The following is a 24,348-nucleotide window of genomic DNA, read 5'->3' as shown; positions in this document are numbered from 1 at the left end:
TGTTACCACACCACCTGCAGCACTAAAGACACGTTCCGATAATACACTGGCAGCAGGGCAAGCCAGCACCTCCAATGCATACTGGCTAAGCTCTGGCCATGTATGCAGCTTAGAGACCCAATACTTGAACGGGGAAGAGCCGTCTGGGAGAACACTAACAGGGCACGACAAGTAGTCTGTCACCATCTGACGGAAACGTTGCCTCCTGCTGACTGGAGCCGTCTGTGATGGTGTAGCCGTTTGTGGCAGTCCCACAAAACTTTTCCACATTTGGGCCATACTGGCCTTGCCTTGTCCTGCGGCACTGCCTCTGCTACCTCTTTGTGCAGAGCTTCCTCCACTGCCTCTACCCACATGGCTGCTTTGAAAAGCACTACCAGCAACACTTGCGGGGGGAATGGAGAACATGATGGCCTGCACAAGTGTTTCTTGGTACTCCCGCATTTTTTGCTCCCGGTTCAACTGTGGTATGAGGCTTTGTAAGTTGTCCCGGTAGCGAGGATCTAGGAGGGTGTACACCCAATAATCAGCCGTGTGGAGAATGTTGGCGATGCGGCGGTCATTTAACAAGCACTGCAGCATGAAATCAACCATGTGCTGCAGACTGCCAACTGGACCGGAAACGCTGTCCCCAGCTTGAGGCAGCATCTCTGCCTGCTCAGTATCACCCCACCCTCGCTGTACACACTGACTACTAGAGCCTTGTGTACCTCCCTCCTCTGGAGAGATGTGTTCCTCCTCCTCCATTGACTCCTCGTCATCCTCCTCACTAAGTGTCCCCTGCCTGGGCCTTTGTGTGGAAGCACGTTGCACAGATTTGCCAGAAGCAGATGGCATTTCTGACTGCTCATCCTCGACCTCTTCAAAAACCTCCTCACTTAGTGCTTGTAAGGTTTTTTGAAGCAGACAGATGAGGGGGACAATCATGCTGATTAGTGCATCATCTGCACTGGCCATCCACGTGGAGTCATCGAAGGCACGCAAAACTTGGCAGATGTCCCTCATAGTGGCCCACTCAGTGGTGGTGAAGTGTGTCCGGCGCACAGTGCGACTTGTTTGCGCCTGATGCAGCTGGTACTCCATTACTGCTGCCTGCTGCTCACACAACCGCTCCAACATATGTAACGTTGAATTCCACCTGGTGGGGAGGTCACATATGATGCGATGTTCTGGCAGGTGGAATCGTCGTTGCAGAGATGCAATGCGCGATCTTGCCATGCTGGAACGCCGCAAGTGAGCACACTCTAGGCGAACCTTGTGCAGCAGTGCATCAAGATCCGGATAGTCCCTCAGAAAGCTCTGCACGACCAAATTGAGCACGTGTGCCAGACATGGTATGTGAGTGAGGTTGCCTAGGCCCAGAGCTGCCACTAGATTTCGGCCATTGTCATTCACTACCAAACCTGGCTGGAGATTCGCTGGCACAAACCACACATCGCTCTCCTGCTTGATGGCATTCCAGAGCTCCTGTGCTGTGTGGCTCCGATTCCCCAAAGAAATTAATTTAAGGACGGCCTGTTGACGTTTGGCCACACCTGTGCTCATATCTGGCCTAACAGGCTCACGCAGTGCTGATTCCGAGGAACTAGAGTAGGAGGAGGACTCAATATGTACAGACTGCATTCCTGCAATCCTTGGAGTTGGCAGAATACGTACAGAGCCACTCTCCAGATCTGTACCCGGCTCCACAACATTGACCCAATGGGCAGTGAGGGAAAGGTATCGTCCCTGTCCATGGCTACTGGTCCACGCATCGGTGGTCAGGTGGAACTTGCTACTGACGGCATTTAGTAGCGCATTTTTAATTTTTCCCTCCACATGCTTTTGTAGGGCAGGGACAGCTTGCCTGCTGAAATAAAAGCGGCTGGGCACATTGTATTGTGGAACTGCCAATGACATAAAGTTTCGGAATAATGTCAGTCTCCACCAGCCTGAATGACAGCATCTCAAGGGCCAGTAGTTTGGCAATGCCGGCATTCAGAGCCAGTGCTCGGGGATGGTTTGCTGAGTATGGCCGCTTTTTCTCCCATGCCTGTGCTACCGATTGCTGGTGAGTGGCCTGGGAGGGTGCTGATGACTGCGAACGTGGTTCAGTGGGTGGAATTTCACTGGGTCTCTGGACAACAGTGGCAGTGGTTCTTCCATGGCGTTCCAGTGAGGAAGCCGAACCAGCTGTGTGTGAGCTGGAGGAAGAGGCCCCAACACGAGCTGAAGAGGTGGTAGGTGCTGCTGAAGGTTGGCCTACATCTTCAGTGTGTCTGTGTAACTCCACCTCATGCTTGGTACGCACATGTTTCCACATATTTGTGGTATTGAGGTTGCTCACATTTTTCCCTCGTTTCACTTTCTGATGACACAGCTTGCATTTGACAAAGCAAATGTCATCTGCAACTGTGTCAAAAAAAGACCACGCACTGCAAGTCCTGGGAGCGCCCGTTTTGTGTTTTGGAAGAGGATTGCTCCTCACGGGTGCCAAAGTGGAGGCTACAGGCAACCAAGTCTGCCCCCGCCCTCTCCCTCCTCTTTTGGCCGTTCGGGGAATCTCTTCCTCAGAGCTGCTCCCACCACCTTCCTGTGGCTGACGCCATGATGGGTCAAGGACCTCATCATCTCCACTCCCCTCTTCAAGCACCGGCTGGTCCTGGGTTGTCTCGCCAGCACCGTACACACCAGAAATTGGCAACTGAGTCTCATCATCATCTGATGCATACTGAGGTGTGCTGACCATAGGCACTGGCCCACCCGCCTCTTCAGATTCAGAGGGACAAAGCAGTTGCGCATCACTGCATACTCCCTCTTCTTCACGCTCTAGAATGCTGCTTGGCTGGCCACCTCTTTCCAAGCCAACAGATTCTGAGAACAGAAGTAAAGATTGAGATGGCTCCTGTCCAGGGCTCTCAGACTGCCTGGGCAATTTGGTAGGTGGTGAAGAGACAGATGGTTGCTCTTCAGTGCTCTGGCCTTGGGAGGATGCGGAAGTCATTGAAGTGGATGCGTTAGCTGCCATCCATCCGACAACGGCTTCAATTTGTTCGTCACGCAGCAGTGGGGTACGGCGAGGTCCTACAAAGCTGCGCATGAAGGACTGTTGCCTGGAAAAAAAGGGGGGGATGCCGGGTCACTGGTGGCCGCAGCAGATACCGAATCCCCACGTCCTCTCCCTGCTGAATCCCCCCGTCCTCTCCCTGCTGAAACTCCACGGCCACGACCACGTGCCTTACTCCCTGCCTTCTTCATCTTGGTAGACTGATAAAGATAGGCAGAAAAGTAAAAAAGGGGTGGCTGAGTGTTCTTATTCCTGAACACCTGCTAACCAGTATAAGAAACACTAATTTGGCTAAGAGTGTGTGTACTACACTTTAATATGATCTAATGTGGCCTAGACAACTGTAAAGTGGAGTGTTTGGTGAACTTTATTTCCTTTTTTTTTTTGGGTGGGGGGAAAGGAAAGGAAAGGATGTGACCAAAGTTTGAAAGCTATAGTATCACAAACTTTTTGGAGCGATTACAAAGCAGGAAGCTAACCTACAATGCAATTGATGAGGCTCCAAAAAATAGGGTGATACTAGCCTGGCTGGCCCTGAAGGGCACAAGCCAGCAAAAAGGCTCCTCTATCTAATCCTATATAGTGTTTGCAACCAACCAATGACAATGGATGCGGTTGGAAGCACACTAATATAGGATCAAAAATCTGGCAAAATTTGCTGCAAAAAAAGGACTATGTATGAGGCAGTGACGCACGCTGAGCGGACTACAGCTAGCGGTGGCTGTAGAACACACTGCAACGTGAGCTGCACTCACACACAGAGAGACCTATCAGACAGCCAAAAACAGTGCAGAGAAATGGGCTATAGCACTGAAAGGCTGCTGAAAGGCTCCGCTGTCCACTCCTTTAGTGTTTGCAACCAACGTATATGGATACGTATGGAAGCACACTATACAGGAGAAAAAAAAAGCAGCAATAAAAGAAAAATGTGTATGAGGCAGAGTCACACGCTGGCCGGCCTACAAGCAGACATGCCTGCAGGACACACTACACAGCGTGGGTCTGCACTCACACAGCCCTTGCAGACAGCTGTGAAAACAGCGCTGCTAGGGAAAAGCAAGCTACAGTGGTGGTTTATGTAGCCTGGATAAAGCACAATATTGTTTTTAGAATCGCTATTTCTAACTGTCCCTCACAGTCTTCAACAGCAGCCTGTCCCTAACTGAATTCACAGCAGAGTGACCAGAAATGGTGGCTGCAGCGCTTTTTATAGTGCATCATGACATCATTTCAGCAGCCAATCACAGCCATGCCAGTAGTTAACATGCCTACATGCCTAACAGGATATGCCCACACTTCTGAGGATCCCCATTGGCTGAATCAAATCGAGCGGGCTCCTAGCATTATGGGAACTTCCGATTCCGGTATTCGATATGAAAAAAGTATCGGAACTAAGTATCGGAATTCCGATACAGCTAATATCGGCCGATACCCGATACTTGCGGTATCGGAATGCTCAACACTACTGATCATACCTATACCGACTGAGTTCCATACTCATCCAGGCACTGTGTTCTGCCTTCATACACATTGACACAATGTGCACTCTAGCATACTGCATAAACCACTACTCTGTCTTCCAAATAAGCAGACTGTTCTCTGTAGTCTAACTTGTTTATTGGTGAAGACACAGGCTATAAAGCAATTTAAGACACAGCTATAAATTCAGCCACCACTAGATGGCGGTAACTAAACCAGCACATAATACAAACATATTTGCCCTATTCAGAGGGCAGAACACTTCCCGCTTGGCATCAACTGATGCCACTTCATTTTCCAGTTTTGAAGCGGTAAAGGCGTGTTTGCAGTGGTGCCAACCTTTACAAGACTTCTGACTGGTGGGTGATGTTGACTTGGAAGACTGAGCCACATGAATTAAACAAGCAATGGCACGAACAAGTGAGTTCTAGATTGAAAACCTGCTGAAATGGTGGGATTTGAGGTGATTGTCTGAAGTCACCTTACTTAGAGTGGCTACCTGAGGGCGGATTTCTTCATCTGCATCTGGATCTACCAGTTCAAAGGTGTCTGATTCATCACTGTAGGGCATTGAATAGTGTAAGAATGCAGGGGCCATAAACCAGGTTGTGTCCTTAAGGTGTCTTGATTCAACGGATCTAGTTGCATGGTCCGCAGGATTGTGGTGTGTGGACACATAGCGCCACTGTTTAGGGCAAGTGGACCTCCAGATCCTTAGCACCCTATTGCTGACGTAAACATAAAAACGTTGAGTTTTGTTGCAAATGTACCAAAGCACTACCTTGCTGTCTGAGTAGAAGTATTTGTCCTTGATTTCCAGGTCAATCTCTGTTGAGATAAATTCAGCTAACTCTACTGCTAGCACAGTCGCACAGAGTTCCAGTCTGGGTATTGTGTGCTCCTGGACTGGCGCTAGCTCATAACAAGCCTTACATGGCATTGTTCCTTGATGTCAGTAGTTTTCAGATATGCTACTGCTGCAATCGCTTTGGTTGAGGCATCACAGAAGACACAGAGCCTTTGCGTCTTGACTTCTGTTGATGGCACGGAAGCGTATGGTCGTGCCACATAAAGATCTGACAAGGCTTCTAAAGATTTCTTCCATCTTACCCACAGATCTCTCTTTTCCATTGGAAGCAGATCATCCCATTCAGACATCTCTTGGGTGAAGTCTCTCAACATCATTTTACCTTGGATAGTTACAGGGGTTACAAATTCTAGAGGATCGTACAGGTTGTTTTTCACAAACAGGACGCCTCTACATGTGAAAGGTTTTTCTTCTTCGTTGATCCGAAAGGTAAATGCATCGCTCTTCAAATCCCAGAGCAAACCAAGGCTCCGTTGCATGGGAAGGGAGTCCGTGTATAAATCCAAGTCTTTTAAATCAGTTGAGTAATCTTGAGAGGGAAAAGCTGCCATCATTTTTTGGCTGTTGGAAGTAATTTTGTGCAGCCTCAAATTGGACAAAGCGAGTGTTACGTGTTACAGAACCACTCAGCACCCAGAATATGTTGTGCAGTTATATGTGTGTATAATAGGTTCCATGTGAGATGCATGTTCCTTATGCATCAGCCCACAGGCTGCGCCCCTGGGCAGAGGGGACACGATATTCTCCTTTTGTCCGCCCCTCCCCCCACCTTTGTAACTCCCACAGTAAACATCGGCAGGCTCTGGCCACGTGCGGCTTTTGTAATGCATGTCTGGCCTGCCGCTTTTCTATTGGCCTGCCCTCTGTATCTGTGTGATATATTCTGTGTCCTGTGAGTAAAGTGTTGTCAGACTGGAAATACGTGGAGAAGCAGTGACCTTTTATATGCGCCCATGTAACCAAGGAATTCCAGCCAGCGTCATTCATTCAGACTCCAGCCAACGCAGAGCGGACCTCCGAAAACACGGGGTGGTACTGAAAGAGGTACCCCAGCTTGGTAGACCCCATTACAGCGAGCATTTCTTGTGTCCTCTTTAGAAGACTGACTGCCGATTCATCTGTGGGTGTGGATTTCAAGCATTCGTCGATGTAGAAATCCTTCTCCACAAACGATCTAACATCCAACCCATACTTTGTTTCGCCCTCTCTGGCTGAATGTATAAGACCAAAGATGGCGACAGCAGGGGAAGATGTGTACTTTCATCCGATACTCCACGATGTCTTTGTAGGGGTCATTATCGCGATACCAGAAAAACCTCAAATAGTTTCTATGCTCCTTTTTGACAAGGAAGCAATGAAACAACTGTTGTATATCAGCCATGAATGCCACTGCATCTTTGCGGAAGCGAAGAAGCACGCCTAGAAGTCTGTTGTTGAGGTCTGGGCAAGACAAAAAGACATCATTTAGCGAGACACCTTCATATCTGGCGCTTGATTCAAATACTACTCTTATCTGACCAGGTTTCTTAGGATGATACATGCCAAAAATGGGTTGATACCAACATTCCTCATAATCTTGGAGTACAGGTGCAATTTCTGGAGTATTTTCTCCATGAAGGCAAAGAAGTGCTCTCTCATTTCAGGTGCCTTCTGAAATTTACGTTTGAGGGAGACAAATCGATCGTAGACAGGTTCTCTGTTGTTGGGTAAGCGTTGCCTCTGGGGTTTAAACGGTTGAGGGGCCATCCAACTCTTTGACTCCTCTCTTACCATTTCGATCCATGATGTCCAAAAACAGTCTGTTTTCTATGGACATTGCTACTTTGTTGTCCTCTCTTGTCCGGTGGAAAACTGTCCACCCTATGTGATCTTGGTCGCTGTCACATGTGTGGTCCTCACAGGAAGGATCAGTTAACGGACAAGGTAGAGGAGCATTGTATTGCAACTCTTTTACTAGGAAGCTACTCTTACATGGCTGGAAGAGAGACAGACATCCATTTTCAAGAGTATTGGTAAGCATGCTGTCGACCAAGGCCGGCTTGTATGCTCCTCCTAGGCAGACGTCTCCTATGATGACCCATCCAAGGTCGTGCCTCTGTGAGTACGGAGCGTTCTTGGAGCCGTTTATACATTCTTTAGCCTTGTGGACTTTTAGTATATCTCTTGCCAGAATTAGAGCTATTGGGGTTCCTGGATCCATCTCAGGTATCAGGTGAGCTATACGCTTTAGATGGGGGTGATGTGTCGCCACCTCCCGTGAAGGTATTTCTGATCTGTTGCCAGGAATCTGGTTGCACTCCAGGATGGTCGGTCGTGAAAAGCAGGTTTGGCCATCTATGGACTCCACCTTGTATCTGGTAGCTTTTCTCCCCGCCGTCTCAACGGTACCTGAACACGTCCTCAGGGTGTAGGGAGAACCAGGGCCTACAATGCTGAAGTTGTCAAAGAAGATGGACCTGGCTAGGGACCTGTTACTTTGGTCATCCATGATTGCGCATATCTTGAGGGCTTTGTCCTTGTGGCCTGAAGGATATACTCGAACAAGGCAGATTTTTGATCAGGATCTTCCTCCTGTGAGTCCCTTACAGATCTCCATACATTTAGAAACGTAGAGCAGACCTCATGGGTGTCATCATTGGTGTCTTTCTGCTTCTCATAATGCTCCACTGATTGTGACAACACTTATGGAGTTGATTCAGGGTGCATGGCTGTATTGTGATCCGTGCTGCTGCATTCTGCACATTTCACGCTAGCTTCACAGTTCCTGGTGAAGTGAGAGGTTGTGGCACAACATTTGAAGCAGATGTTGTTCTCCTTGAGGAAACCTTTGTGATCCTCTAAAGACTTCTCCCTGAAGGCTCTGCATTTTAGTAGAAGATGTGGTTTCTTGTGTAGAGGACACTGTTTACTGACATCCTGAGGCTTGCTCTCATCCGGAGGAGGTTTATTCACGTTGTGAGGAGGGCCTATGGAAACAATGTTAGTTTTGTGGACTGCCTAGGTGTGACTCTGGGGGCAGTGGAACTCGATCGAGTAAAGTCAAAACTAGGGTCATTTCTAATCCTAGATTGTTTGGTGACAAAATCAACAAATACAGTGAAAGGAGGGAATGATACATTATGATTTTGTTTATACTCTGAACCACATGTAATCCACTTTTCTTGTAGGTTGTAAGGAAGTTTCTATACTGACACCCTTACCGATGTCTAAGTAGACCAATCCAGGCAAATCTCCTTCCTCCTGGGCAATCTGTAATTCAATCAATAAATAACTCAGATCTCTAAGCTTTTGATAACCTTTAGGTCCTATCTTAGGAAAATCATCAATTCTTTTATATAAAGCATTCTCTATGAGTTATACTGTCCCATAGCATTCATCGAGACTTTCCCACACTTTACGTAGACCTGTGCGGGGATGCTTTACATTAATGTCTCTCAGTCTTTTGGCATGTTCGACCGACTCTCTTCCAAACCACTTTGCTAGGAGATCTATCTCCTCACTACAAGAAAGGTCCAGACCATGAAGGGCATTCCGGAATGAGGCTTGCCATGACCGATAGTTCTCGGGTTTGTCAGTGAACTGTACAAGTCCTTTTGTAACCAGTTCTCAGCAGGCAAAGAACTTTGCAATGTCCATGGTGGCTCGGTCAGTGCTGGCATGAGCCGGTGTATTATAGTCATGTCTAGTGTGTGGTGTATCACCATACCTGTAAGAAACTTCTGACTCCGGATAGTCTGTGCGGTACCTTGTCAGTGAAGGTGTCTCTTTAAGGCGGGATGGGAGCTGTACCTGCTTCTCAGTGGAACGGTAGCTGTGGTCGACATCTCTATGCTGGACATCTCCTCGCCTATGGTAGTGAAGCTTGGGGTTGGATCGCTGGTAATCGGCATGGGCTGATCGATATGATGCTTCAGGGCTGTCATCCATGCCAGAACGTTGACGGACATACTCTGCGACGCGCTGCGCTGGATCTTGCTGCTCTAGATCTGGTCCAAAAATAATGCTGCGTCTCTCATAATCAGGATCTTTCATAGCTTCCAAATACTCTGCTTTAGCTATTGCAGCAGCTGTCTCTTTGTCTGCTGCAAGCCTTTCTAGCTCTGCATGCAAACGTGCAGTCTCCCCTTCTCTCTCTGCCAGCAAACGTACGGTTTCAGCTTGAAGGCGTGCAGTTTCCACCTCTCTCTCTGCCTGCAAACGTGCGGTTTCGGCTTGCAGGCATGCAGTTTCCGCCTCTCTGACTGCAGATGTGCGGCTTCCTTCTTTCTCACGGCCTGCAAACGTGCGGTTTTGCACCTTGATCTGCTTGTCTTAGCTTTAGATGCATCTCTCTTTCAGTGAATGAGGATCTTGCTTTGGCTGCTTCGGCTTTGGCACGAGCGACAGATGACCTGCTAGAGCTTGCTCGTGACCTCGTTTTGAGTGAAGATGTGCTTTTCCGAGACATTGTGCATTTAGCTGAGTACTGCTGAGTATATTGGAGGGAAAGAGTCTATGCGTGGCGGGCTTCCGCGTGGTGGGTAAGATGAAGCACTTCTTGCCAGGCTGCAGTAGCGTTCTGCAGCTGTATGACAGCTGCTGTGATACCCGGATGCGGAGCAGTGTGTTTGCCGTCCCATACAGTCTATGCAATCACCTCATGCGACCGGCGGTCCTTTACTGAGCCCTGGGCTCTTATTTTCCCTGTGGCTGTATGGTGGCTGCTGTAATACCCATATGTGGAGCAGTTTCGGTGATAGCGGCTCCGTACAGCCTGTGTAACCACCACCTGCGGCTCCGTTTTTACTGGGCCCTAGACTCTTGTCCCCTGCGGCTGTATGGCGGCTGCTGTAGCACCGAATGCGGAGCAGTTTAGGTGATAACGGCTCCTAAAGTCATATTCACTATCGCAGGCATCTAGCATCTGTTTTACTGCACTGCCTTCATACATGTTGACACGATGTGCACTATAGCATACAGCATAAACCACTGCTCTGTCTTCCAAATAAGCAGACTGTACTCTGTATTCTAACTTGTTTATTGGTGAAGAGTATAGAACATGTGGTAAAACTATAAAGAATACAAACGACATGGGTAAGCATTGGGCAGATGATCACACAGGTAACACAATTACAGGAAGTATACAGTGTGATGCAAACTTTACATAGAAATACACAGTGTCTAATTACATCTGCTGTGCACTGCCTGACATACAGTTAATAACATCCCTGAACAAACTGCATTGCAAAAAATTTATTAATCTTACCAGATATGCTTTACCCGGGTAACAAACTCAAGTAGGGGAGTTACAGGAGGACAGATAAACAGCTTCTCCCTCATCCCAGAATTCATTGCTTCAATACCACTATGCATCACTCTGTTAAAGACACAGGCTGTAAAGCTATTTAAGACACTGCTACAAATTCAGCCACCACTAGATGGTGCTAACTAAACCAGCACATAATACGAACATATTTGCCCTATTCAGAGGGCAGAACACACTGGTATACTGTTGAGTGGTGGAGCCTCCTTGCTAGTTTTGGGAGTTATGACAAAACATTTTTGACAGGTTTTGACATGTTTGAGAATGTCGGTCTTCATTTCCTTCCAGTAATAATGGTCAGAGATTTTGTGTAACATTTTATTTCTGCCAAAATGGCCACGAGAAAATGGATTGTCATAAAAGGCATTTTGGATATTTGGCAGTCGACTTTTAGTGAGAACCTCCTTTTCCTCAATGTAAAGAATCCTTCCGTCTGCTCGATATAGCTTAGATATTTGTCTAAACTGGGACTTGGCACTTACACGTTTTTCTGGAGGTAGATCCACTGGGAGTACTTTTGTTCTGTTGCAGTGTAGAATCTCAATAGGTGGATATACAGTTGGTCTTCCTTGGTTGTCAAAATTGGAAAACTTATTTTGGTGTTGGGGGTGTGGAAAATTCACTTTACATATCTTATCAGGAAAGAAGAGGAACTCACACTGGAGAAATGAGTACATATCAGAGAGCAGAGAGAAACATACATAGCAAGTTACCATACAACATAACATTAACTATGCACTGATGGAACAGAGCCATCTACTGTCAGTGTAATGCATCTCCTCCAATACATACTGTAAGTGTAGCCCTACTTTCTGCCTTTGTAGTCATTCTGTAGAACAACTACAGCAGGAAAAACACAAAAATATTCAGGCTTGGAGGGGTATAGTTTAGCCTAGGCTAGAATATACCCGGGGTATACTCTGGTCTAGGCCACTTTAAACCCGGGCATAGACTGGCACAGGCTATTTTACTTGGAGGGGTATAGTTTAGCCTAAGCTAGAATATACCCGGAGTATTCTTTGGCCTAGGCCAGAATATACCCGGGATATACTCTGGCCTAGGCCACTTTATCCCAGGGCATAGTCTGGCCAAGCTATTTTACACCCCTGGGGGGTATATTCTGACCTGGAGGGGAATAATGTGGCCTAGGCCAGAATATACACCGGGGTATACTTTGGCCCAGGCCAGAATATACCTGGGGTATACTCTGGCCTAGGCCACTTTAATCCCAGGCATAGTCTGGGACGGGGTATATTCTGGCCTGTTACACTGGTTAAGGTGCTCCACAAAATCCTGGAATGTACCCTGGGATGTACAATACAAAATAATATTGTGGTACCGTGTTAGCCAGAAAAATAGATGTAAATACTTATGTCCCAAAAAAAGTGAGAAAAGTATTCAAGCAGGGAATCCTTTATTGGCTAACCAGAGAAATTATATTTGTAAGCAAGCTTTCAGGGCTCAAAAGGCCCCTTCATCAGGCTAGATTACAAGTGAATTACTGAGAAGAGAGGGCAACATTTAAATAGGAATTATAACAGGACATGAGGTTATACAGGCAAGGAAATCAAATTAAGGTTTTTGTTACACATGTAAATGAGGTGGCAGTGTTCTATGAGAGATCTGATGAACTTCTTGTGGAGGTGTGAACTGTGTCCATGGAATGCGTCATGAATCCAGGTGTCAAATTCAGTCCTATTGTTAAAGATTGAAACATATTTATAAATTTATACTCCCAAATTTTCCTTTCTCTGTCACTATTAAAATGACCTTTCAATATTAGAACTTTTAGATCTACCAGGCTGTGTCCAGGTCTAGAGAAGTGTATCCCTACAGGTGTGTCCAGCTCATTTTTTATCGTACGTCTATGCAGATTCATCCTTGTTTGAAGTTTTTGTTTAGCTTCTCCTATGTATGTCCCTGCATTGCACCTTGTACATTGTATCATGTACACGACATTGGAGGATGTACATGAAAAATAGTCCATGATCTTATAGTCCTGATTTGTGTTGGGTATGGGGACTTTATCTGTTGGTGATATGTGGGTGCAGGTCTTGCATTTCTTACTGTTACAGGGGACTGTGCCTGTCTCTGATGGTGATGCGAGGGCATTTCTGACAAGGATATTCCTTAGGTTGGGAGGCTGTTTGTAGGAGAGCAGCGGCAGTTCTGGGAATATTGCTTTCAGTCTGTGGTCTCTGTGGAATATGGGTTGGAGGTCAGCGCCAATTTTCCTTAAAATGTTCATGTGAGGGTTGTACGTGACCACAAGCGGCACCCTGTTATCCTCCTTCTGTTTGTAATCCAGGAGGCTGCTTCTTGGGATCCTTGTAGCTCTGTGGATCTGTTCATCAAATACAAGTGGATGATATCCTTGGTGTAGGAATGTTTTCCTAAGTGATATTAGTTGTAGTTTTCTATCCTCATTGTCTGAACAGATCCGAAAGTACCTTAGAGCTTGACTGTAGATTATTGATTTTTTTGTGTGTCTCGGATGAAAGCTGTTCCATCTCAGGTATGCCGGACGTCCTGTTGGTTTATGGTAAATAGTCGTTTGTACGGTATTGTCTTTGATGTATATAATTGTGTCTAGAAAATGGATTTGGGATTTTGAAAAGTTTAGGGTGAGCTTGATGGTTGGGTGGAACTTGTTGAAGTTTATGTGGAAGGTAAGCAGGTCCTCCTTTGAGCCTTTCCAGATTATTAGTAGGTCATCAATGTAGAGGAAGTATGCTAGAGGTTTGATAGTGCAGTCTTGTTCTAGTTTAGCCATAAACAGGTTAGCATACTGTGGTGACATTTTGTTTCCCATGGCGCTGCACATGCACTGTTGGTATATATTGTTTCCAAAGGAAAAATAGTTATGTGGAGCACAAACCTAATGAATTGCAAGGCTGGTTCCGTGGCCGGATTGTTTTTTTGGAGGAAATATTTGCATGCAGCAATCCTATCTTTGTGAGGAATGTTGGAGTATAGGGACTCTACAATCCATGGTGGCCAATATTGTGTCTTCTGGAAGTGGACCCAGTGCTGACAATTTGCAGACAATGTCTGTGCTATCCTGGATGTAGCTGGGTGTTTGCCTCACCAAGGGTTTCAAAATATTCTCCACCCAGCCAGAGATATTCTCAGTTAGTGTCCCTATACCCGAGATGATGGGTCTCCCTGGATTACCTTCTTTGTGTATTTTAGGTAACATGTAGAAGGTGCCTATTTAGGGGTTGTCTGGTATTAGGTCCAGTAGGGAGGATGACATAGAGTCAAACCCATAGATGATCTTTGTTAATTCCTCTTTGCATTTTTTGGTGGGATCTTCCTGAAGGGGGGTGTAGTATTTTTTGTCCAGGAGTTGTCTATGTGCTTCCTGCATGTTATCTGTCTTGTTCATAATTACTAAATGTTGCCGTCTCTTCTCAGTAATTCACTTGCAATCTATTCTGATGAAGGGGCCTTTTGAGCCCTGAAAACTTGCTTGCAAATATAATTTTTCTGGTTAGCCAATAAAGGTATCCCTGCTTGAATACTTTTCTAAATTTTTGGGGGGGACATAAGTAGTTACATCTATTTTTCTGGCTAACACGGTACCACAATATTATTTTGTATTGTACATCGCAAGAATGGAAGATACCCCAATGTACCAAACACATATGGATCTGAAAAACCTACTGAAGAAACTGGCACAACTGGACAGGGACATCTTCTTTTTATCCAGATGCAAAAAGGAAAAGTTGATCCCTAAAGGTCTAATGATACGCAACCCAACCCAGTTTACCCACAATATGCATTTTTCACAGAAACTTTGCTACAGATCATCTGAGAGACTGCGGAATCACCTCATTGGATTTTTCTACCACAAAAAGGGAAACATCCAAAAGGAAATAAATTCTCTACAGGACAGAATACAAGGACCTGGTTCATGTCTATTCAAAGAGACATTACAGGATTTTTACAACAAATTACAATACCACCTAATCATCAACAAGAAAAAGAAGCTCAATAGACTCAGGAGGAAAGCAGGTCTCAATCTAGCGGAAGGTAAGCCCAATATGAACAATAATTTTAATATATTGTCATTAGAGTTGAGCGATACCGTCCGATACTTCAAAGTATCGTATCGGATGGTATCGGCCGATCTTTAAAAAAAGTATCGGTATCGCCGATTCCGATACCGGAAGTCCCATTCAAGTCTATGGGACTTCCGGTATCGGAATAAGAAAAACCCTTTCCTGCCCTTGTACAGCCTCTCTGGGGTCTGTACGGGCCTTTCGGGGGGCTGTGCCGGCCTGCCAGGGGGTCTGTGCAGGCTCCGGTGGTCTGTGCCGGCCTGCCGGTGGTCTGTGCAGGCTCCGGGGGGCTGTGCCGGCCTGCCGGGGGGCTGTGCCGGCCTGCCGGGGGGCTGTGCCGGCCTGCCGGGGGGCTGTGCAGGCTCCGGGGGGCTGTGCCGGCCTGCCGGGGGGCTGTGCCGGCCTGCCGGGGGGCTGTGCCGGCCTGCCGGTGGTCTGTGCAGGCTCCGGGGGTCTGTGCAGGCATCGTCCGATGGGACTACAAGTCCCATCGGGCGATGCCTGCTACCATGACAGTGATTGACACATTAGCCAATGATGGGACAGTAGTAGTCCCATCATCCGGCTAATGTGTTAAATGTAAAAAAAAAAAAAAAAAAAAAAAAAATTACATACAACATGCATACTACATACATGCTACATTCATACTACATACTACATACATGCTACATTCATACTACATGCAACATACATACTACATATATACTACATGCATGCTACATACATACTGCATGCTACATACATACCACATATATACTACATACATACTACATGCATGCTACATGCTACATACATAACACATATATACTACATGCATGCTACATACATACTACATGCTACATACTACATATATACTACATGCATGCTACATACTACATGCTACATACATACTACATATATACTACATGCATGCTACATACATACTACATGCTACATACATACTACATATATACTACATGCATGCTACATACATACTACATGCTACATACATACTACATATATACTACATGCATGCTACATACATACTGCATGCTACATGCATGCTACATACATACTACATACATACTACATGCTACATACATACCACATATATACTACATACATACAATACATTCATACAATACATACATAGACATACAGTACATATAACATAGAGTAACATACTTACCAATACTTGTCACATTGTTCCCCGAAGCCATTGTCTTTCCGGAATAAATATTAACATAACAAACCACAAAAATACTCACCCACGATCCGAAGCAGTCCACGAGTGTGTCCCACGACGATCTTGGGTAGAGAACGGCAGCATCAGATGATGCTGCCGTTCTCTACGGGCTGCAGGAATCCAATGACGGAAGGTAGGTATCCTTCCGCACTGTATTCCTCCGCCACTTAAAAAAAAAAAAAGTCCCTAGTCTCACTTTATGCCATTGCTGTGTGGGAAATTCCCACGCAGCAATGGCATAAAGTGAGACTAGGGACTTTTTTTTTTTAAGTGGCGGAGGAATACAGTGCGGAAGGATACCTACCTTCCGTCATTGGATTCCTGCAGCCCGTAGAGAACGGCAGCATCATCTGATGCTGCAGTTCTCTACCCAAGATCGTCGTGGGACACACTCGTGGACTGCTTCGGATCGTGGGTGAGTATTTTTGTGGTTTGTTATGTTAATATTTATTCCGGAAAGACAATGGCTTCGGGGAACAATGTGACAAGTATTGGTAAGTATGTTACTCTATGTTATATGTACTGTATGTCTATGTATGTATTGTATGAATGTATTGTATGTATGTAGTATATATGTGGTATGTATGTAGCATGTAGTATGTATGTAGTATGTATGTAGCATGCATGTAGCATGTAGTATGTATGTAGCATGCATGTAGTATATATGTAGCATGTATGTAGTATGTATGTGGTATGTATGTAGCATGTAGTATGTATGTAGCATGCATGTAGTATATATGTAGTATGTATGTAGCATGTAGTATGTATGTAGTATGTATGTGGTATGTATGTAGCATGTAGTATGTATGTAGCATGCATGTAGTATATATGTAGTATGTAGTATGTATGTAGTATGTATGTGGTATGTATGTAGCATGTAGTATGTATGTAGCATGCATGTAGTATGTATGTAGCATGCATGTAGCATGCATGTAGTATGTATGTAGCATGTATGTAGTATGTATGTAGTATGTATGTAGCATGCAGTATGTATGTAGCATGTATGTAGTATATATGTAGTATGTATGTAGCATGTAGTATGTATGTAGCATGTAGTATGTATGTAGCATGCATGTAGTATATATGTAGTATGTATGTAGCATGCATGTAGTATGTATGTAGTATGTATGTAGTATGTATGTAGCATGCAGTATGTATGTAGCATGTATGTAGTATGTATGTAGTATATATGTAGTATGTATGTAGCATGCATGTAGTATGTATGTAGCATGTAGTATGTATGTAGCATGCATGTAGTATGTATGTAGCATGTATGTAGTATGTATGTAGTATATATGTAGTATGTATGTAGCATGTAGTATGTATGTAGTATTTTTTTTTTTTTTTTTTGTAACATTTAACACATTAGCCGGATGATGGGACTACTACTGTCCCATCATTGGCTAATGTGTCAATCACTGTCATGGTAGCAGGCATCGCCAGATGGGACTTGTAGTCCCATCGGACGATGCTTGCACAGACCCCCGGACATCAGCACAGCCCCCCGGCAGGCCGGCACAGCCCCCCGGCAGGCCGGTACAGACCCCCACAGGGTGCACAGACCACCGGCAGGCCGGCACAGCCCCCCGGCAGGCCGGCAGAGACCCCGGGCAGTCCACACAGCCCCCCGGCAGGCCGGCAGAGACCCCCGGAAGGCCCGAAATGACGGCGCATCATGATGCGCACACACCGCGCATCATGATGACGTCAGGCCGTCAATCAACTGAACTTCCGATTCCGATGCCGAATTCCGATATTGAAAAAATATCGGAAGTCGGTATCGGAATTCCGATACAGCAAGTATCGGCCGATACCCGATACTTGCGGTATCGGAATGCTCAACACTAATTGTCATCTGTTGTGAACCTCTCACAGTATGAGCCAAATATGGCAGAAATGAAAGTTCTAGCAAAGGGTCTAACATTCTGTCCCACTAAACAGCTTGACACAGCTCAATTCTGCAGTGATATTGAGGAATTCTTCCTCAGATTAAGGCTAAAAGAATTCTTCCATGACCACACAGATAATGCATCACAAATCAGTGAGACAGACACATCAAAAAAGAAAAAGAGGACAAACTGTACCCCACAACCTGGGCACAACCAAACTCTGGACCACTATATAGACCGTTTCCGCAAAAAAGTAAAATCTGACATTTTGGACAAGCACCTCAAAATACCACACAATATCAGCACGGAGGCAAGAAGAGCCATAAAATCCTTAAAAAGCAATAAGAATATCATCATTAAACCAGCAGATAAAGGGGGAGCTGTAGTAATTATGAACAAGACAGAGTACATCCAGGAAGCACATAGACAACTCCTGGACAAAAAATACTACACCCCCCTTCAGGAAGATCCCACCAAAAAATGCAAAGAGGAATTAACAAAGATCATCTATGGGTTTGACTCTATGTCATCCTCCCTACTGGACCTAATACCAGACAACCCCCAAATAGGTACCTTCTACATGTTACCTAAAATACACAAAGAAGGCAATCCAGGGAGACCCATCATCTCGGGAATTGGGACATTAACTGAGAATATCTCTGGCTGGGTGGAGAACATTTTGAAACCCTTGGTGAGGCAAACACACAGCTACATCCAGGACACCACAGACATTCTCTGCAAGATTTAGAGTCCCTATACTCCAACATTCCTCACAGAGATGGGATTGCTACATGCAAATATTTCCTCCAAAAAAAATATTTGGAAACAATATATACCAACAGTGCATGTGCAGCGCCATGGGAAGCAAAATGTCACCACAGTATGCTAACAAGTTTATGGCTAAACTAGAACAAGACTTTTTGGCATCCTGCACTATCAAACCTCTAGCATACTTCCGCTACATTGATGACCTACTAATAATCTGGAAAGGCTCAAAAGAGGACCTGCTTACCTTCCACAAAAACTTCAACAAGTTCCACCCAACCATCATGCTCACCCTAAACTTGTCAAAATCCCAAATCCATTTTCTAGACACAATTATATACATCAAAGACAATACCGTACAAATGACTATTTACCATAAACCCACAGGACGTCCGGCATACCTGAGATGGAACAGCTTTCATCCGAGACACACACAAAAAATCAATAATCTACAGTCAAGCTCTAAGGTACTTTCGGATCTGTTCAGACAACGAGGATAGAAAACTACAACTACTATCACTTAGGAAAACATTCCTACACCAAGGATATCACCCACTTGTAATTGATGAACAGATCCACAGAGCTACAAGGATCCCAAGAAGCAGCCTCCTGGATTACAAACAGAAGGAGCATAACAACAGGGTGCCGCTTGTGGTCACGTACAACCCTCACATGAACATTTTAAGGAAAATTGGCGCTGACCTCCAACCCATATTCCACAGAGACCACAGACTGAAAGCAATATTCCCAGAACTGCCACTGCTCTCCTACAAACAGCCTGCCAACCTAAGGAATATCCTTGTCAGACGTGCCCTCGCATCACCATCAGAGAGAGGCACAGTCCCCTGTAACAGTAAGAAATGCAAGACATGCACCCACATATCACCAACAGATAAAGTCCCCATACCCAACACAAATCAGGACTATAAGATCATGGACTATTGTTCATGTACATCCTCCAATGTCGTGTACATGATACAATGTACAAGGTGCAATGCAAGGACATACATAGGAGAAGCTAAACAAAAACTTCAAACAAGGATGAATCTGCATAGACGTACGATAAAAAATGAGCTGAACACACCTGTAGGGATACACTTCTCTAGACCTGGACACAGCCTGGCAGATCTAAAAGTTCTAATATTGAAAGGTCATTTTAATAGTGACAGAGAAAGGAAAATTTGGGAATATAAATTTATAAATATGTTTCAATCTCTAACAATAGGACTGAATTTGACACCTGGATTCATGACTCATTCCATGGATACAGTTCACACCTCCACAAGAAGGTCTTCAGATCTCTAATAGAACACTGCCACCTCATTTACATTTGTAACAAAAGCCTTAATTTGATTTCCTTGCCTGTATCACCTCATGTCCTGTTATAATTCCTATTTAAATGTTGCCTTCTCTTCTCAGTAATTCACTTGTAAACTAGCCTGATGAAGGGACCTTTTGACCCCTGAAAGCTTGCTTGCAAATATAATTTCTCTGGTTAGCCAATAAAGGTATCCCTGCTTGAATACTTTTCTCAATTTTTGGGGGGACATAAGTATTTACAATTATTAATGTACATATACCAGGTTAAAAAAGTATTTCTCAGTATGCAGTCAACAATTCATAAGTATAGCTAAAAATATATAGTATTCATCTGTATATTAGGAAAAAATGGGGCGCTGAAGACCATGATTGTGAAGTACATGTGATTGGGATGAACATGTGGAGTACCGATGAATACTATATATTTTTATCTATATTTATGAATTGTTGACTGCATACTGAGAAATACTTTTTTAACCTGGTATATGTACATTAATAATAAAATTTACAATTTCATATATTGGACTGTTAGTTGTTTTTTTTCTTTTTGGTATTCATTGATTGTGTTTCCGATGGTCCGGTTCTAATAAGGTCCATTTTTTTGCCTGTGGTGTTTTAGATTTGATTCTACATTCTGACTTTTTATATATATCAAAAGTATCACACAATTTTGGCATTCTGGGCTTAAGTTCCCCGATCTTTGTTATTGAAACCTTATGAACAGTCTGATATGTTTCAAAAGTTGATTGTGGAGGGAGTAAATGTATCGCTCTTTAAAGACAGCTAGAAACAGGTTAGCAAAGGTGCATACTACCGGGGTCCCCATCACGGTACCCATCCATTGAAGGTACCACGTGCCCCTTAATGAGAAAGCGTTGTGCTTCAAAATTAAATCTATACCCTCACAGACAAAATTGACAAAATCCAAATTCTTATCTGTGCTTGCCAAGGCCGACCTAATCACGTCCACCCCATCCCCTTGTGGTATTCTCGTATAGAGACTCTCCATGTCTACTGAGACTAAAGAGAAGCCATCTAGCCACGTAAAATCATGTAAGGAATTTAGAAAATCATTAGCATCCTTTATGTACGAAGGAATATCTTGCGGTAGAGGGCGCAACAACCAATCTATGCACTGGGACGGGGGCTCAGTGAGAGACCCAATCCCAGACACGATTTGGCGACCTGGGGGGGATAATGATAAATATTTCTGCGTTTTCGGAATGTGGTACCAATAGGGTTTCCGGGGAAATTCAGGTAATAGTTTTTCTGCTTTCTTCTTTGATATCACTGCTAATTCCACCCGCTTCCTAAGAAAAGAGCGCAGCTCATTCTTGAATTTATTCGTTGGGTCTTGTTGCAATTTACAATACATACTTTCATCAGATAATTGCCTGAACGCTTCCAAGAGGTATTGTTCTTTAGATAACAGGACTATATTCCCACCCTTGTCCGTGTCCCTAACAATGGCATCCGTCCAACCCTTAATGTCAAATAGGGCCTGCCTCTCTGAAGTGGTTAAATTAGTTGGTAACTTTGGGGAGAAAAACACCTGCTCCTCAAATAGATCAATAGCATTACCTGGGGATATGGGGGGGATATAAGAAGACTTAACCCCTCCCTTGAAGGGTTCTGTGAAACGCTGGGAAGCACCTCCTTCTTTCATTCCATGAGACGCAGTAAGACTCAGCAACAACATAGCGCCTTCTCTGATGTGTGAGAGTGAACTCTCCCCCAGACTTACCACCACAAATCCCAGTGGACCTAAATGACATTGAATCTCCCCTTCAGGACAAATAGCATTTACATGTTGGAAAGAAACAAAATATTTGTGCAAATGTATTTTCCTGACAGCTTTAAATAAGTCTATATTAAAGTCTGTTAATTCAAAGTCATCCGGCAAGCAATAACCCAGTCCCTTGGAAAGAACCAAGTAATGTGCTGCATTCAAGGTGTGGTCCGTAAGGTTAATCACCATCGCATTAGGGGAACTTGTTATGATGAGTCACCGAAGGAGGAAAAAACAAAATACCAGCTAAGTCCAGAAAAACCAGAGAGGTTGGCAGCTATCGGATTGCAGACCCCTGAACCTATCCACAACAACTAGCAGTAGCCGTGGGGGGTTCCTACTGTGCCCTAGACCCCTTGATCACAGCCGGAGAACTATATATATATAGCCTAAAGACAGAAAGGGGAAAAACTAAACTGCCCCAGAGCAGACCGAAAGCAATAGGCAGCCCCCAACATATAATGACGGTGAAGCAAGATGAAAGCACTAACACAGATAGAAAGATAGGTTGAGCAAATGATGGGGCCCAAGCTAACTACATAGGACAGGATAGGAAAGCTGCTGTCTGCCATCCGCAAAAACCCTATCAAAATGGGCCAACCGACTGATAGGAAAAACAGGCCCTGAAGTCGCTAGGCTTCAAAAGACTATATCAGTACTCAGGTATTTTCTGAAGACAGAGCAAAAGATCAACAGATCGGAGACAAAAATGGAATTCAGCTCACGCCCGGCCGGGGATGGCAGAACTTCCAAAAAACAAGGCAAAACAAAAACAAAACTGGAGTACAAAGCAGAGCAGAAAAACTTAGCTTTGAGATGCAGGAATCAGACTGGTCTCCAAGAATCCAGCAGGAAATCACCAGCCAGGAAGAAGGGCGTCGGCAGCCTTATATCCAGTCCTCAATTCCAGCCACCCAGTCATCATCTAGCTGCCCATGTGTTTGGTAATCAGCCTCACTATCTTCCTTCACCAGAGGAGGGAGTTCATCAGACCTCAATGGTGAAGGGAAAATTGAACTCACAACAGGAACTATTCATGGTGTCTATCTCCATGAGACCTGCTTCCCCTTGTGGTTTCTGGTGGTGTTTCTTCCTTCTGCCACCTCTACGTGCTCTTCGCTTAAAGGGGGTGATGTAATTTCAGCTGACCTTGTGTGGGAAGGTATAGAGGAATTTTTTGGGGTTGACATGTCCTCATTTGCACTAGAATCAGAGTCTGCTATCAAATAGTCTCTCCTGACTCTTCTTTTATTAGTGGTGTTAGCCCTGAACAGCTTGTAATTTTTATAAAATTGTTTATTCTTGTTCCAGGTAAAAACATGTCCTGAGTCAAAATCCCCTTTATCCCTTACAAATTTATTGCATTTTCTTTGCTTAATTTCAATCTGAATGGGCATCACTTTGTGGCGCCCCCAGGAGTATGGTCACCACAGTGGCATTACCTTCCTCCTAGGGAGTGTGATGTCATGCTTGGAATCAATGAAGGGTCTCTCTGTCAGTTAATCACAACACAGTTCTCATTCCAGGCCAGCAGAGGGAGCTCTGAACCAAAACTGGGGGAAGAGCTACTCTCTGGGGGCCAGGAAGGGGAAATGAGGAGTTCGTGTGAGGAGGGCAATGTGTGTGGATGTGGAGGAGAGAAGCTGGAAGATTGAGCAGAGTTGAGTGCATGATCTGGAGCCCGGTCTCCAAGGTTGTATGGATACCTATGTTCCTGCAGCAGAAACCGGAGGAATAGGAAGCTGTAAATGCTCTGTTCCCTTATAAGACTTGGAGGCACAACAGCAACGGGTGAGCCAGAAGAAGAGAAAGGCTACAGCTGTCTGCCATACGAGGGAGTTCTAAATGAGAACAAGCAAGTGGAACTTCAGTGTAACACAGTACTGCAAGTACCTAAGATAAGCGCTAGAAAGGAGAATACACAACCCAACTGATAGAGAGATTCCTAAGTTGCTTCCAGGCCGGCCAGCCTCTGTTCCATCTGTAATCTGGAATTCTGGACTGCATTTACCAAGCAAAGTAAAGGTAAAAGAAACTGAAAAGTAATAAAGATAAATGTCCAGCTCCACGATATAGTGAAAATGCAATTCTTTATTCACTTAATCCATACACGTGAGGTTAAAAGCCAGCATGAGGTTACAAGGCTAGCGTTCTACGCGTTTCAAGTGACTAGGCACTCTTGGTCATGATTAAGAGTGCCTAGTCACTTGAAACGCGTAGACCGCTAGCCTTGTAACCTCATGCTGGCTTTTAACCTCATGTGTATGGATTAAGTGAATAAAGAATTGCATTTTCACTATATCGTGGAGCTGGACATTTATCTTTATTACTTTGGATTGGACGCTTGGACACAGTGGTCTTGTGCTCCGATGTTGGAATGCTACGCCTGGTGAGCTGGATTTATATGTTAAAAGAAGCTGCACCCTATTGTGTCCTTGCCTTCCTTCTGCAAACTCTCCAGCACTGCTACATCTCTGTGCCAGACACTACACCCTCTTCCTCAACACCTATCCTCTTCATCTACTCTGCCCTGGGACTGCAGCCCTACCTGTGGAGGGCTACAACATCATTGCTGCACCACACCACCTGTCCCAGAGGATC

Source organism: Dendrobates tinctorius, unplaced genomic scaffold (assembly GCF_039654945.1).
Source record: "Dendrobates tinctorius isolate UK_male_01 unplaced genomic scaffold, ASM3965494v1 ptg000015l, whole genome shotgun sequence".
In the NCBI taxonomy this organism is placed as follows: Eukaryota; Metazoa; Chordata; class Amphibia; order Anura; family Dendrobatidae; genus Dendrobates; species Dendrobates tinctorius.
Note: the sequence above shows the minus strand (reverse complement) of the source record.